At 39.1% G+C, this 14,081-nt stretch overlaps 1 protein-coding gene across 1 annotated transcript in view; it reads left to right on the forward strand.

The window, feature by feature from the left end:
- The window catches only part of GRID2 (glutamate ionotropic receptor delta type subunit 2), a 797,500-nt gene that overhangs the window by 454,350 nt on the left and 329,069 nt on the right, over positions 1-14,081 (forward strand). The gene's annotated exons all lie outside the window — the stretch shown is intronic.

Consider the following 14,081-nt stretch of genomic DNA (forward strand, 5'->3'; position numbering starts at 1 on the left):
CAAGTATACGATATACGCCAGCACAGTGCACACTACGTATGAGCTTATGGCCGGATCATATACGGCGCCGTGAACAATGAACAAGACCATTGTTTGAGGACGGAAATGTTGAAACTTACAGCCGTGACTTTCCATGCGGTCCCGTATGGAGTACTTATTTCAGCCAAATTGAACTTGATTTTTCGATCCAAAAGGTTCTGTGTGGTTTACGGGGCTGGGCGAAGATTTCCAAGTAAATTACCTGCCTCAGATCGCTTTGAAACAAGCTAGGGAAGCATAACTGTACTACGGGCGTATGTTCGCGGTGCGTACGCATCCAGCGCATGTCGATTTTCCCACGCCCGTAGTTTCAGCCGCACATGTACGGCGGCGTAAGAACTGCAGATGGATTCATACGCAGTGTGAACATAGCCTTAACCTACACGGCCTGCATCACGTCTAGAAATTAGCACATCACTCGAAATCACGTGAAGTTTGTGAATATTTGAGCGAATTTGTAAATCGCTTACAAACAGGCAAACTATAGTAGCTACAATAGTGGGACTATTACAGAGTAGCACATATGTTTTAACAGCTTTTGCTGCGATAAAAATCGGAAAATATCAATTAAAAAAAAAAATTCAATCAACCTGTTGATCATTCAATCTGCACCATGGACAGTAGTGGACCTTATTGGATCAGTGGCATAATATCAATTTTTTTCCCAGGACACCAGTGAAAATTGATCAATGAGGTATTAACATGGACATGTGTTTACTGTGGCTTCCTATTATGCACACACAGCAACCAGTGACTTCCTATTATGCACACACAGCAACCAGTGACTTGGTGTAATGAACAACAGTCACCCAGTTACTTGGTACACCGGACAATGGCTTCACGGCTCCCACAGAAAACCACCCACAATCCACCCTCCTATTTTCTCCTCTCAGTCCCTAGCTCTCTGTAGTTCTCTCCCTATTTTAACTGCCTGCTGCAACCTGCTCTCCACTATACACAGCCGACTGGCCGCCTCCAGGAAGCCAATCCCTTTATATAGAGGGGAGGGGCTGACATCACAGAGGGATTTGCATCTGACTGGACAGGCGCAAGGGATTATGGATAATCCCATGCTGCCACCAAAAGACAGTACTGTAAGCTAATATGTGCGGCCACCATGTTTAGCGAGTTTGTCAAATGAATCACTGTTAATTTGCTTTGTTGAATGAAGCAAATTAACAGTGTGATTCTCAGTGAATCTTGCTTTGCCAGATTGGCTTTGCTCATCTCTAATCACGTCTATAATGTGATCGCCATCATTCTCTCGACGTTCAGAAGTATTTCAGGGATGCTATGTAATACCTGTAATTTCTGTAATTCTTTAACATATAAGCAAACTTTGATCCAAGGTATGTTATTTTGTGAGATTAATCAACGGCTTGGTCCATGAACAATCACTGGATCATTAGTGTAGCCCTTTAATTTGTTCAATGTCAGCTGTGCATCTCGTTTTAGGCTGTGCTTACACCACATATTTGATACGTTTATAAATAAATCTGCCAAAATGATCAGCAGCTTAGATCTATTGTTGATAAGCTAGGCTTAGCTATCTTCCCCCAAAGTGTCCTCCTGTTGGAAACCCCAACCATCGGCTGTGAAAGTGTTTACTTTCCCTGGAGTACAGAGCAATAAATACATAGTGTGTATTCATGTAATGCAGGACAGACTCGGTCTTTCAAAGTTATAAGTGCTCTTTGAAACTGTTCTTCACTCATGTCAATCAACAAGGATCCAAAACAAGGGGTCCTCTCTATTAACTTCTCTAATAGGGTATATGAAAACAGAATAGGAGGTTAACCTCAGTTAATGGGGTTATCCAGTAAAAAAAACTTTCAAATCAACTAGTTTCAAAAAGTTATACAGATTTGTAATTTACTTCTATTTAAAAGTTTTCAGTCTTCCTGTACTTATCAGCTGCCGTATATCCTACAGGAAGTAGTGTATTTTTTCCAGTCAGACACAGTCCTCTCTGCTGACATCTCTGTCTGAGTCAGGAACTGTCCAGAGCAGCAGCAAATCCCCATAAAAAAACTCTCCTGCTCTGGACAGGTCCTGTCTCGGACAAGGGTGGCAGCAGAGAGCACTGTGTCAGACTGAAAAGAAAACACCACTTCCTGCAGAACATATAGCAGCTGATAAGTACTGGAAGATGAGATTTTTAAATAGAAGTAAATTACAAATAACTTTATGAAACCAGTTGAATTGAAAGAAAAAAGTTATTTGCCTTTAATAACCCTTTAATACAGCATCTATGTAATTATATATGGAAAGTTCAAAGATGAATCAAAACTTTTTTAGTCTTTTTAATTTTGCCATTAAAAATTTATAGTGCTTATTAGACATGAGCTTACAAAAAAAAAACAAGGATGCTATTTATAACCACTTACAATCCTAACACTTGCTTACCTGTGAGCTCCATGTGAGCTTACAAATTGTGTAAGAACATAATAAGAAAATGAAATTATAAATTAAAGTAGGTACATAAAGTCATCAGTATGTACATAAAGTCACACCTGCTTCCCACTTGCTAATTCTCTCAATACCTGCAATATCAGCATAGACAAGTGGGAATCAGGCACAAACTGTTGCTGAGGCAGGAATCAAGATGGATGATATGTACAGATACCATGGGAAACCTGTAACTAAACGACTGGAAAAAATTGAACATGTTCTTGTGACTTTTAGGGGTTAATCATACTCAGTAATATGTGCTGCCGCAAACGTAAAAATAATTTTTCTTCTAGGCATCCCACAAGGAAAGTTATCAGCCCTAATTGGCGTGGGAATCCTTCAGGCTACAGTAACAGGCGTTAATAAGTGTGGGACCCAATGCAGTTTACACCATTCTAATTGTTATCACAAAATCAATATCTGGTTACTACGCCTGTCAGTTGATGTATTTCATGAATGAACCTATTTTAATCTGCACATCAGTTACACGTCCTTATACAGCAGATATTGCTATGGAAACTGTGTTTTCTTCAAGTTTATTAACAATAATAATGTTTATGGACCCAGTACTGTACTGATGACTTCATGTGCATACTTTCATTTGCAATTATAATAATTTACATTATGTACACTCTTTGTACATTGTTTGCAAGTATTTGTCCTTACTGTAATTTCCCTTTGCTATCTCTCTGAGCATGTTGATAACACCTAGACATTATATGTGGCCACACATGTTCACATGTTCGCATGTGAGAACCACAAGATAAGGAACAGCCCGATGCTCAATTGAGCACTAAACATTAGTTCAAGGAGAAAATAGAATGAAAATACAGTTATTATGGCTAATTTCAGATTAAAACTAGATTGAGATTTCAAGCTTAATGCGACCCAATTTTTTATGTCAAAATTTTGTACATCTCTCTGGAAAAGGTGGTATTGCTATTCATGTTATGATAGATAAGGCTGTGTTTCCATGCCCACATTTCTTAACCAATAGCCAAACAATGTTATTGATAATTCCGGCAATATAACAAGGCTATTGAGAAGGAAATGTGGGCATTGAAACACAGCCTTATTCATCACATAATAAATAATACCTGTGGATTACAAGAGGATCCATAGGGTTGTAGCTGAAGGTTGCTCAGTCATGGAAAAAAACCTTTAACAAGATAGCTACTCTGGTGTTTATTTTACTGTGGAAAGTATCCATCATCTGCTCATTTTAACTGTTGCTCCTACTACAAAGGATATGTATAAGATGTTGTCATTTAAAGGAGAAGTCTGGCCAGACCCATTTTTTTTAGCAGGTGCTGGTGAGGGGGAGTATAAAATAAATAATATGCTCTTACCTCCTCCGCTCCAGCGCCGATGGCCGCATACCGTGGCTCTGGTCCCTGGGCTCCCAGCCGCTTTCTGGTCTGAGCAAAAGCCAGGTAGTGATATAAGAGGTCCGTTTAGCCAGTCAGCGGACATAGTGAGGTTCCGCCTTGGCTGCTGACTGGCTGAGCGGACCTCACGTGTCACAACCCGGGTCCCCGCTAGTGGCCATGGGATAGGAGAATACAAGAGGACATGGATAGTAAAGACGATATAGGCTAAACTTACCTAGGATTTTTCTGTGTCGGGGAATGCCCCCTTGGCTCTAGAGTTTTATTTGCATGTTAAAAACACGCTTATAGCTTGGCACTGCAAAAGTCTATGGAGAATGTAAAATAAAAGGATTTAGCTGGATTCATGATGGCTAGCCCCATGAAGCAATAAGCTCATAATAATCCCTGTTTTTGTACTGACAGGTCTGCTTAAAGGTGCTTATAGAAGAGTAAGCTGGAAAAAAGCCACAGGAACCTGAAACCTCCTTAGCATATCTGATGTCTTAAAGTGACTCTGTACCCACAATCTGACCCCCCCAAACCGCTTGTACCTTCGGATAGCTGCTTTTAATCCAAGATCTATCCTGGGGTCCGTTCAGCAGGTGATGCAGTTATTCTCCTTAAAAAACAACTTTTAAACTGGCAGCCCCGTGCCCAACGGCAGGGGGCTTAGATTGTGTATGCATTAGGTTGGCACAACCTCTCTGTCCCTCCTCCCCGCCTTCCTCATCATTAGGAATGCTCCAGGCAGAGTGTCTCCTATTCATCAGCTGTGTGAATACCCTGAACATGGTCTGGATCATTAAGGCACCTGTGCAATGTTCATACAGGAGAAAATGTTCCAGTGGCATTCCTAATGATGAAGAGGGTGAGGAGGAGGGATGGAGGGTGGTGCAAAGTTAGGACACAGATACTCTAAGCCCTGGCTGATGGGCAAGGGCTGCAAGTTTAAAAGTTGTTTTTTAGGACAATAACTGCATCACCTGCCGAACGGACCCCAGGACAGATCTTGGATTAAAAGCAGCTATCTGAAGGTACAAGTGGTTTTGGGGGGACAGATTGTGGGTACTGATTCGCTTTAAAGAGAACCTGTCACCAAAGCAATGCTATCTAAGCTATCACCGTTATGTTATAGAGCATAACAGAATCATTACAACTAAAATAATTTATTGCAATAGTATAAGTATGTATATTGCTACATATTCTATTTCCCTACATTTTAGTGGATGTCCTAGGTGAGCCTAGGCATTAAGCATGGTCAGTTTTTTCTGTGGCCGTATTTTGAAATGGCAATAGTCAAATCCTTACAAGGTTCTTTCAGAACACATTGGCAGGGATGCAAAAGAGAAACGGTGGGTTTGATTCTTGGCTGTGGCTCATTTGACTGAAAATGGATATAGCATAATCTGGAATGATTAAAAGAGAGAGCCAAATGCTGCCTAAATGACACTTCTTACATGACAGGGAAGGTGACTTTATTGTTTTCTTGAACTGAAGGACCAAGCTAGAGCAAGTGAGGGAAATATCTGCAGACTTTAGCTCCACAATTTGCAACAGAGACAGTGACCTCTTGGCTGGCACTTTCAATTGCAGTATCAGCATAAAGTGTTTAAAATCAGTAAGGAGACAAATGGTGTGTCAGGGTGTACTTATTCTCTTCACTGGCTCAGTGATTTACTTCTATTTCATGCTGGGGTTTTTTCTGTTTCATTGAGCCAAACCAGAAAGTGATGTATAGATTCAACTGTTTAATTATATTTGCCAGCCAAAGGCTAATAATCTGTTAGTGGCTTATCTGGGGTTTAAAGGGCCAGTATTTACTAATAATGGTGTTGTTGTAAGGTAACAAGGGCAGATGATAAACCCCTTAACAGGACAAGGGACTCATTAGTGACCACTAAAGATGGGCAAATCTCGAGCATGCTCAGGTTGGTCCGAACCCAAAGCTCGGGATTTGATTACATATGTAGTTACATAGTACGGTTGAAAAAAGACAAATGTCCATCAAGTTCACCCAAGAAAGGGATGGATGGAGGGAAGGGGAAGGGATGATGGGTAAGTTCTATTCATAAGCTTTAATGTTATTTTGTTCAAAGAACTTGTTTAAGCCTGTTTTGAAACCCTCTACCCTTTTTGCTGTGACCAGGTTCTTGGATAGACTGTTCCACAGATTCACTGTTTTAATTGAACCTTACATGGCGGTATCCAGTGACAACCATATAGGCAGACCATGCAACTGTTACAGGGCCCATGCCCTAATGGAACTTGCAGGCCCCTAGTTCTTTAACTGTAAGCATTCGTGATAAATGCACACAGAAAAATGCTGTGTATCGCTCTGACTGACAGAGCAAAAAGCCATTTGCTTCCTTCTGTGTGGTTGGCGGTGCAATGACCCCCCCCCCCCCCCATACACATTCTCACATTCTCATCCCCGGCTGGTGTTAGTTCTCCCAGCTCCCTGTTTCACAAGTGACATCACCCATGCACAGGGGAGCTGGGAGAATGAAGGAATGCAGGTGGACTGTGCCCGGTCAGGTGAGTATGGGGGGGGGGCATATAGCATACATTTTTTTGCTATGGGGCCCTAGTGCCGCTCCTAACTGTATACATGTTTTTCAGGCAGTCTTAGGGCTGCATCCACTTCTTTAGCCACTGCTTATCAAATGCAGGGAGTTTGGGTTCAGACAAACCCGAGCATGCTTGAACTTTCCACAGAGGGTGTGACGCAGTGAAGATGTGAAGATAACATTGTCCACCAGTTTTCCATATTGTCACTGTACAAAAGCTGACTGGTTCTCACATAGAATCTTACCACTTACAGATCAACAGATATCAGGAGTTGTTTGGTAATTTACAGTCTACGTGTGACAATCTGGGGGTTACTCACTTGCTGGGATCGCCATCTCCTGAGTCCGAGATGGTTGGCACATCACAAACTTTAGTCCAGTCAGTGCTGTATGCTTTTAACTGACCACAGTCAACTTTATTTGTCAGTTCAAGTGAAAACATAAGACATAGGTGACACTTTGCAAATATAATAAATCCTAGGCCATCTAGCCACTGAATGAACAACATAGCTTCCTTAGCTGTCACTTCTAAGCCCACTGCTGAACACTACCAGATACACTGGTATCACCAAGTCTGCAGCTCCCACAGGCCGAGCACTGCCTGTGTTCTCCCACCTGGGAGCCATCAACTGGGAAGCTTTGAAGTCTCTAATAGAGCTCCACCAGGTGGGTTTCAGAGCCTCATCAGCTCTTAGGTTGGAGTGGAGGATATGGACCAGGAGCTCAACCTGAACCATAATTCCTACTCCAAAGGCATAGAACTGCTTCATAAAGCCACACCATGCCACATATGGTAACTGCAGACTTCTCTTAACATGCTTCTCTTTTGACACACTGGGAAATTCACTTCAACCCAATCCAGATCGTTTTGTGGCCATTTGCTTGCTTGCTGGTCTTGTTCCCTCACTGAGCCAATGTTTGTTCTATACTTATGCCTGTTATGGTCTATACTTATGCCTGTTATGGAATAGTGGTGCAATTTTAATGCTACCTCCTACAGTCTCCGATGGAACTTTGCAACCAATCAAGCATGGTGCTCTGGGGCAGGAATTCATCACAGTCCCTCTCAACTTTGGGAACAAATTAAACATCAACAAAGGGAGAAACCACAAGTTAAACAAGCATATTCCCTTAAAGTAAACAGTCATTAACAGGGGACCAAAAATGAGGCCAACACATCAACACCTATGCGGTAACAAAATAGGATTCTTAAAGTGTACCTGTCGTTATAACTTTCAAAATCTAAACCAACAGTAGATGTATATACAGCAAGTTTGCAATTTACATTCATATATTTTTTTTTTAGTTATCATGGAAAACACGGCACTTCCTGTTTTCTGACTTTTTTTCTAAAAAAAAAAAATTAAACGGGAAGATCTGTGTTTTCAAGGCCATCTGAGCGCTCACAGAGAGAAGGCAGTCATGTGACTGATGGACACATTGAGCCGTGACTTTCTGTACTGGGCAGAATTCCTGTGTTTAGTCTGGTATTTTTCAATCAGTCAGTCAGAAAATCTGCCTTCAGGATACTGGACCTGGATTTCTGGTAAGTTCAGCTTTGTTTTACAACATGATTACAACAAAAACAAAAATAATGAATGTATATTGCAAGCTTGCTTTATTTTACATCTACTGTTGATTTAGATTTTGAAAGTTCTAACAGCAGGTACACTTTAATGACACAGCTCTAAGTTCTGTGACTACACTTATACTGTACACTGAACAATTTTACTGTGGCCAAATGCTTTAAAAGACAAAGTTTGAGATTTATCAAACCATGTGCAAAGGAACTGTGGTACAGTTGCCCATTGCAATCAGGTTCAAGCTATGAGCAACTACTGTTACTTTGTTACTGTTACTTTGCACAACGTGGGATAACTTTCCCCTAAAAAACATTGAATTATAGCACCCAGATGGGCCACAGAAAATTCCAATATGAGGAAACATAAAATGTCATTAAGGGTACAAACCCACTTGACGTATTTGCTGCATGAATCAGTCTTAAAAATAAGCAGGCAAAACGCAGGTTGGCTTTATACGATTGTTCTGTGTTAAAATACGCAATTGCGTATTTTTGAAGCGTGAAGCTTGTTGTTAGCAAAGCATCAGTTGTTAACAACCTGTGCGAAAAATGCATGTAGCTTCACGCTTAAAAAATACACAATTGCGTATTTTATTGCAGAACAGTTGTATAAAGCCAACCTGCGTTTTGCCTGCTTATTTTTAAGACTGATTCACGCAGCAAATACGTCAAGTGGGTTTGTACCCTAAAATAAAATATCTTGATACCTCAGATAGTTGGGATCTATAGTAAGACCAAAGCACCAGTTCGAAGAAATGCACTGGCATCCCAACTACATAGCCCTTGATCAATATGCTGTCGCTGTTAAATGCTGTTAAAATTCTTTACCACTATGAATCATTGGCACCTGTTATTTGAAACATGATCTCAACCATATTTAGGCTATGTTCCCACTACAGTCTTTGCGGATGGCCGTAAAAATACCAATAGTATTTGGCACTAAAATGACATTCAGAAAGATGTGGGCGGCATTCAACTTTTTCAGCCACCAGTTGTCAAATACTTAAAAATCGCTCATCTTAAGGAATTATGGTCTGGCCAGGATTTACTGCCATAATACGGACACATGTAAGCATCTGTATTACTGGACTAATTTACATGATAGATTCAGAAAACCTAAGATATAACATTTTATATTATTGTATACGTTATATACCATTTTTATGTTTATACATTTTTACTATATGCTTTCCTTACTTAATAAAACAGATTATACTCTTGAATATTGAAATTTCTAAGTAGTAATATGTTGACTGACATAAAAAATATTTGATGAATTTGTTTACAAAATATACGGTAAAATGTATTGTGTTAGTAGCACAACTACTGTGCTGCATGTCATTTTTACTTGGTTTATTTGTTGTCAACCATAAGAGAAAAGATACATTTCAAATAAGTTTTTTTTTTTTTTTTAAATCATCTTATACCAGGAAAAACCATTATCTATGGTACATTAAGGATTAATCGACCAGAAATGCAGGATATTATACTGGACACAGCAGATGCCAGGTGTTATTTTGTTTCAGAAAATCTATATTTAATACAGAACATAAATGACAAATGAATGAATGAAGTCATAGATAGACCTTTGGGAAGGGTAAATTAAGTTTGGTTTATTTGAAGAGAACCTAACACTATAAGTTTCTAGTTTAAATTGTGCTTCAATAAAACAGAAAAAAAAACATAGAAATGAATATATTTTTAAATTTATATGATTAAATTGGGAAATATTTTTCTAACATCTGACAGCATTTAAAAAAAAATATATATATATATTATTATTATATTATTTTTTTTTTGTGCCTCTTCTAATTTACTCACTAGTATCAGGACATTTCTAAAGAAGTAGATTATTATTTCGTTATCAGAAGACTTTGATATACCATATATGATCAGTAACATATTTTCATTTTCCAATGGTCAACAACAGTTACGCCTTTGTTAGTGATGGAGCGAATAGTGAAATATTCGAATATTCGATATTCGTACGAATATCTCCCGAATGTTCGAATATTCGATCCCATTAAAGTCTATGGGAACAAGTATTCGATTATTGAAAAACATCTATTCGACCACTTGGAGGTAAAAACCAGAAGCTGGGGGATTTGAACGCTTATCGAATATTTATCAAATATTCTGCAAACTATTCGATAATATTCGATAGATCGAATACCTTACTATTCGATCAAATATCTATTCGATCGAACAGTATTCGCTCAACACTAGTCTTTGTGTAACTTGCGCCCATGATTATTCACATAACTCTGTGGTTAAATGTCATGTTCCACCAATATGTGTTTCAAGCACTGTATGCTTCCATTTTCTGCACATTTTCTTGTTTCCTTCAAAGTCACTTATTTTCATGCATCACTTGGTTCTGACTCAGTATAAGTAAGGTGCTTGATATGGAATCTTTAGGTCCTGCTTACTATGGGTAGAGCTTCTCTGATAGAGATAACACAGTAGTACAGGACCATAGAGACAATGGGGGAGATTTATCAAACATGGTGTAAAGTGAAACTGGCTCAGTTGCCCCTAGCAACCAATCAGATTCCACCTTTCATTCCTCACAGACTCTTTGGAAAATGAAAGATGGAATCTGATTGGTTGCTAGGGGCAACTGAGACAGTTTCGCTTTACACCATGTTTGATAAATCTCCTCCAATATGTAAGTTCACTGATCTTATTCCTTTTACATTACAGCTTATTTAGGGTTAGAAACAGGCAGACAAATCAATCTTTAAAATGTTAGTAAAAAAAAAAAGGTTAGGAGTAATGTATAGAGCAGCGCTCATCCAATATAGACATGCACAAACACAAGATAACACTCACCCGGTGTTCGTGGGTATTACTCAGAACACCCACAACACCTAGAGCCAGGAACGTCAATGGTCATACATCCACACAGGGAGAGCGCAGGTCCAGTGCCCGAGTGTAGTTTTCCACACCGGTGACAAGAACAAGAAACAAAGAACAAAATCTGAAGGATTGCGCTCACAATGAACCAAAGTGTCAGGAAAAATTAGTGAATCACACCTACTTCACTTGGGGGACAGACAGCCAGCGTCTAATCCCCCTCCAAGGAAGCCAGTAAAACGGGATGTCCCAGTCTATGCAATCCCACATCACACAGGCAGCCACCGGGTAAGTAATTGAAGTTTTATTTGACAACGCGTTTCAGTGGCATAGCGGCCACCTTTCTCAAGTCAACCAAACATAATAACAGACAACCATTTTATATATAAATAATAACTTACAAGTGCCTCCAGGTGCGGGACCGGCGCCCTCCCCCTGCAACTTCCAAGAGTGTACGCCGCGTGCGTGTCATGCTGAACCGCACAACATCACTTCCGCCGCGCCACTCATCTGCCGCATCATATCCGCCGCGCCATTTGTCCCACGGAGTCGATGGACGTCGGACGCGGCCGACGCGGCGCTAGGTACGCATGCACGCCGCGCGCGTTCCACTGTGGAACGCAGAGAAGAGAGGTCACGTCACCTCCCGCGCCCGCCGCATCTGGATGGCGTCACTATAATCCATGCGCTCCAGCTTGGAACGCACATGGAATAATCATAATGTAAAACATTACACACAACACATAATTCCTATTTACATAAAACATGCCTCCTTATATAGATAGATAAACTCTATACAACTCTAAAAAATCTAATTATAAATATCTAAAAACTATATCTACATATTCAGATAAATATACAGTATACAGAATAAAATTGTATATAAAGGAGAGAAGGGACATAAAATAAAATCTTTTGTATTTTTTCATTTTTAATGCTAAGTGAATTTATTTAGTATCCTAACTAAGTGTTTAATAAATCTGTTCTAAGGATTCATTTAGCCCGTTGGGATGTAAACTATCTAAACGGAATATCCAGAACATCTCTTTATTGCACAAACTCCCATATGTTTCTTGATTAACTTTTTCTAAAGGGGTAACTTTTAATAAAGTGCAGTCTCTATTATGAACCTGTGCAAAGTGTCTAGAGACACTGTGCTTCATATGGCCATGTTTAATATTAAAGCGATGGTTGTTTAGCCTTTGTCTGAGTGGGTTGATGGTTCTACCCACATATCGTAGGCCGCATGGACATTCCAACATGTATATTAAATATTTTGTTTCACATGTTAAGTGTTGTTGTATGAGAAACGGTTTTTCTCCATCTTTAATATTTATATATTTAGTTTTATGTGTAATGTGGCTACAACATTTACATCGTGGTTTACTGCATTTATATACCCCACTTATCGCTGATTGGCTAATATTTTTCCTTGCATTCTCAAACCTGGGTACTGATGGAGCTAAAAGATTCTTTAAAGTTTTATTTTTTCTAAAAATACATGTCGGTTTTTCTGTGATATGGTCTAACAGATACGGGTCATTCCCCAAAATTTTCCAATTATTTTGTATTATTTTCTTAATTCGGTTATGATTAGTATTATAGCGGGTGATAAAAGCCGTTTGGAACCTCCCGTCTGGATTTTTATCATCTTTCTCGTTGGGTACCATGCTAGAGGTTTGAGTAAGTGCGGAGACTTTATGTCTCGCTCCCTTAATCAGGGACTCTGGATAGTTCTTTTCCCTAAACCTTTCACTTAATACTGTGAGTTGTTGTTCACATGTCTGATTAGTGCTACAGTTTCTTCTTATCCGTTTCATTTGACCAAAAGGTATATTTTTCTTCCAGCTCTTTAGGCGACAGCTATTGAAGTCTAGATAGCTGTTAGCATCGACTTCTTTGAAGTTTGTAGCTGTCTCAATAGCGTCTTTTTCAACATAAATTTTAAGATCTAAAAAGACAATTTCAGTATTGCTGATGTGGCTCGTAAATTCTATACCCCATTCATTATTATTAATAGACTCGATAAAACCTTTTAAAGACTCTATATCCCCTTTCCAAATTAAAATAATGTCGTCTATATAACGTTTATAAAATACAATGTTGGGATTGGACATGGATCTCTCAAAAGCCCCCATGAACAAGTTGGCATAGCATGGTGCAAATTTAGTACCCATAGCTGTACCACAGGTTTGTAGGTAAAACTGGTTCATATAAGTAAAATAGTTATGTTCTAATACAAATAAAATGGCGTCTAAAATGAATTTCTTTTGTTTCTGTGGCATAAGTGGATCTTCATCTAAAAATGTATGGATGGCTCTAATCCCTAGGTCGTGTGGGATGTTACTGTATAGCGAGGTAACATCTAGTGTGGCCCATAAATAATCATTATCCCATTTAATATCTTTTAACAGTGAAAGAAGATGGGTAGTGTCCCTGAGGTATGCTGGTAAATTAATAACAAATCTCTGCAGTTGGTGGTCAATATATTCTGATAAATTTCCAGTAACTGAGTCCATACTGGCTATAATCGGTCGTCCTGGTGGGGCTGTCAGATTTTTGTGAATTTTGGGCAAAAAATAAAAATAAGGTTTATTGGGAATCAATGTGTAAATAAAATTACGTTCCCTTTTTAAAATGCATTGATTGGACAGGGCCTCCTCCAAGAGTAGTTGGAGCTGGTGGTTGTATTCCCGGGTTGGATCTATATCTAACTTGCAATAGTATTTCTGATCTGATAGGATCCTCAATGCTTCATTATGGTAATATTCCTGGTCCATAATGACAATCCCTCCCCCCTTATCTGCACTTTTGATTACTAATTCTCTATTTTTCATCAAGTTTTTTAGTGCTATATTTTGTGCCAAAGTTAAGTTTTTTGTGAATCTAGTTTTTTCTTTAGTCATATTTTTCAAATCTGACATAACTTTTTTATAGAATGTTTCAATTATAGGGCCTTTACTCTCAAGGGGATAGAATAAAGATTTCGGTTTTAGTGTTGTGGATATCGGTTCTTCCATAATTATATCTGCCAGTTCATTAATGTCTACTACTGGGATTATATCATTCTCAGAGTTGGTTACAATCGGTATTAGTTCGGGATTTTTTGCCACTTCCTTCATGGCAAAATGTCTTTTAATTGTTAATTTTCGAATAAAATGATTAAGATCAACAAAAAGTTCAAATAGATTGGCCCCACTAGTCGGACTAAAGGAG

This window comes from Dendropsophus ebraccatus, chromosome 7 (assembly GCF_027789765.1).
Source record: "Dendropsophus ebraccatus isolate aDenEbr1 chromosome 7, aDenEbr1.pat, whole genome shotgun sequence".
Classification (NCBI taxonomy): Eukaryota; Metazoa; Chordata; class Amphibia; order Anura; family Hylidae; genus Dendropsophus; species Dendropsophus ebraccatus.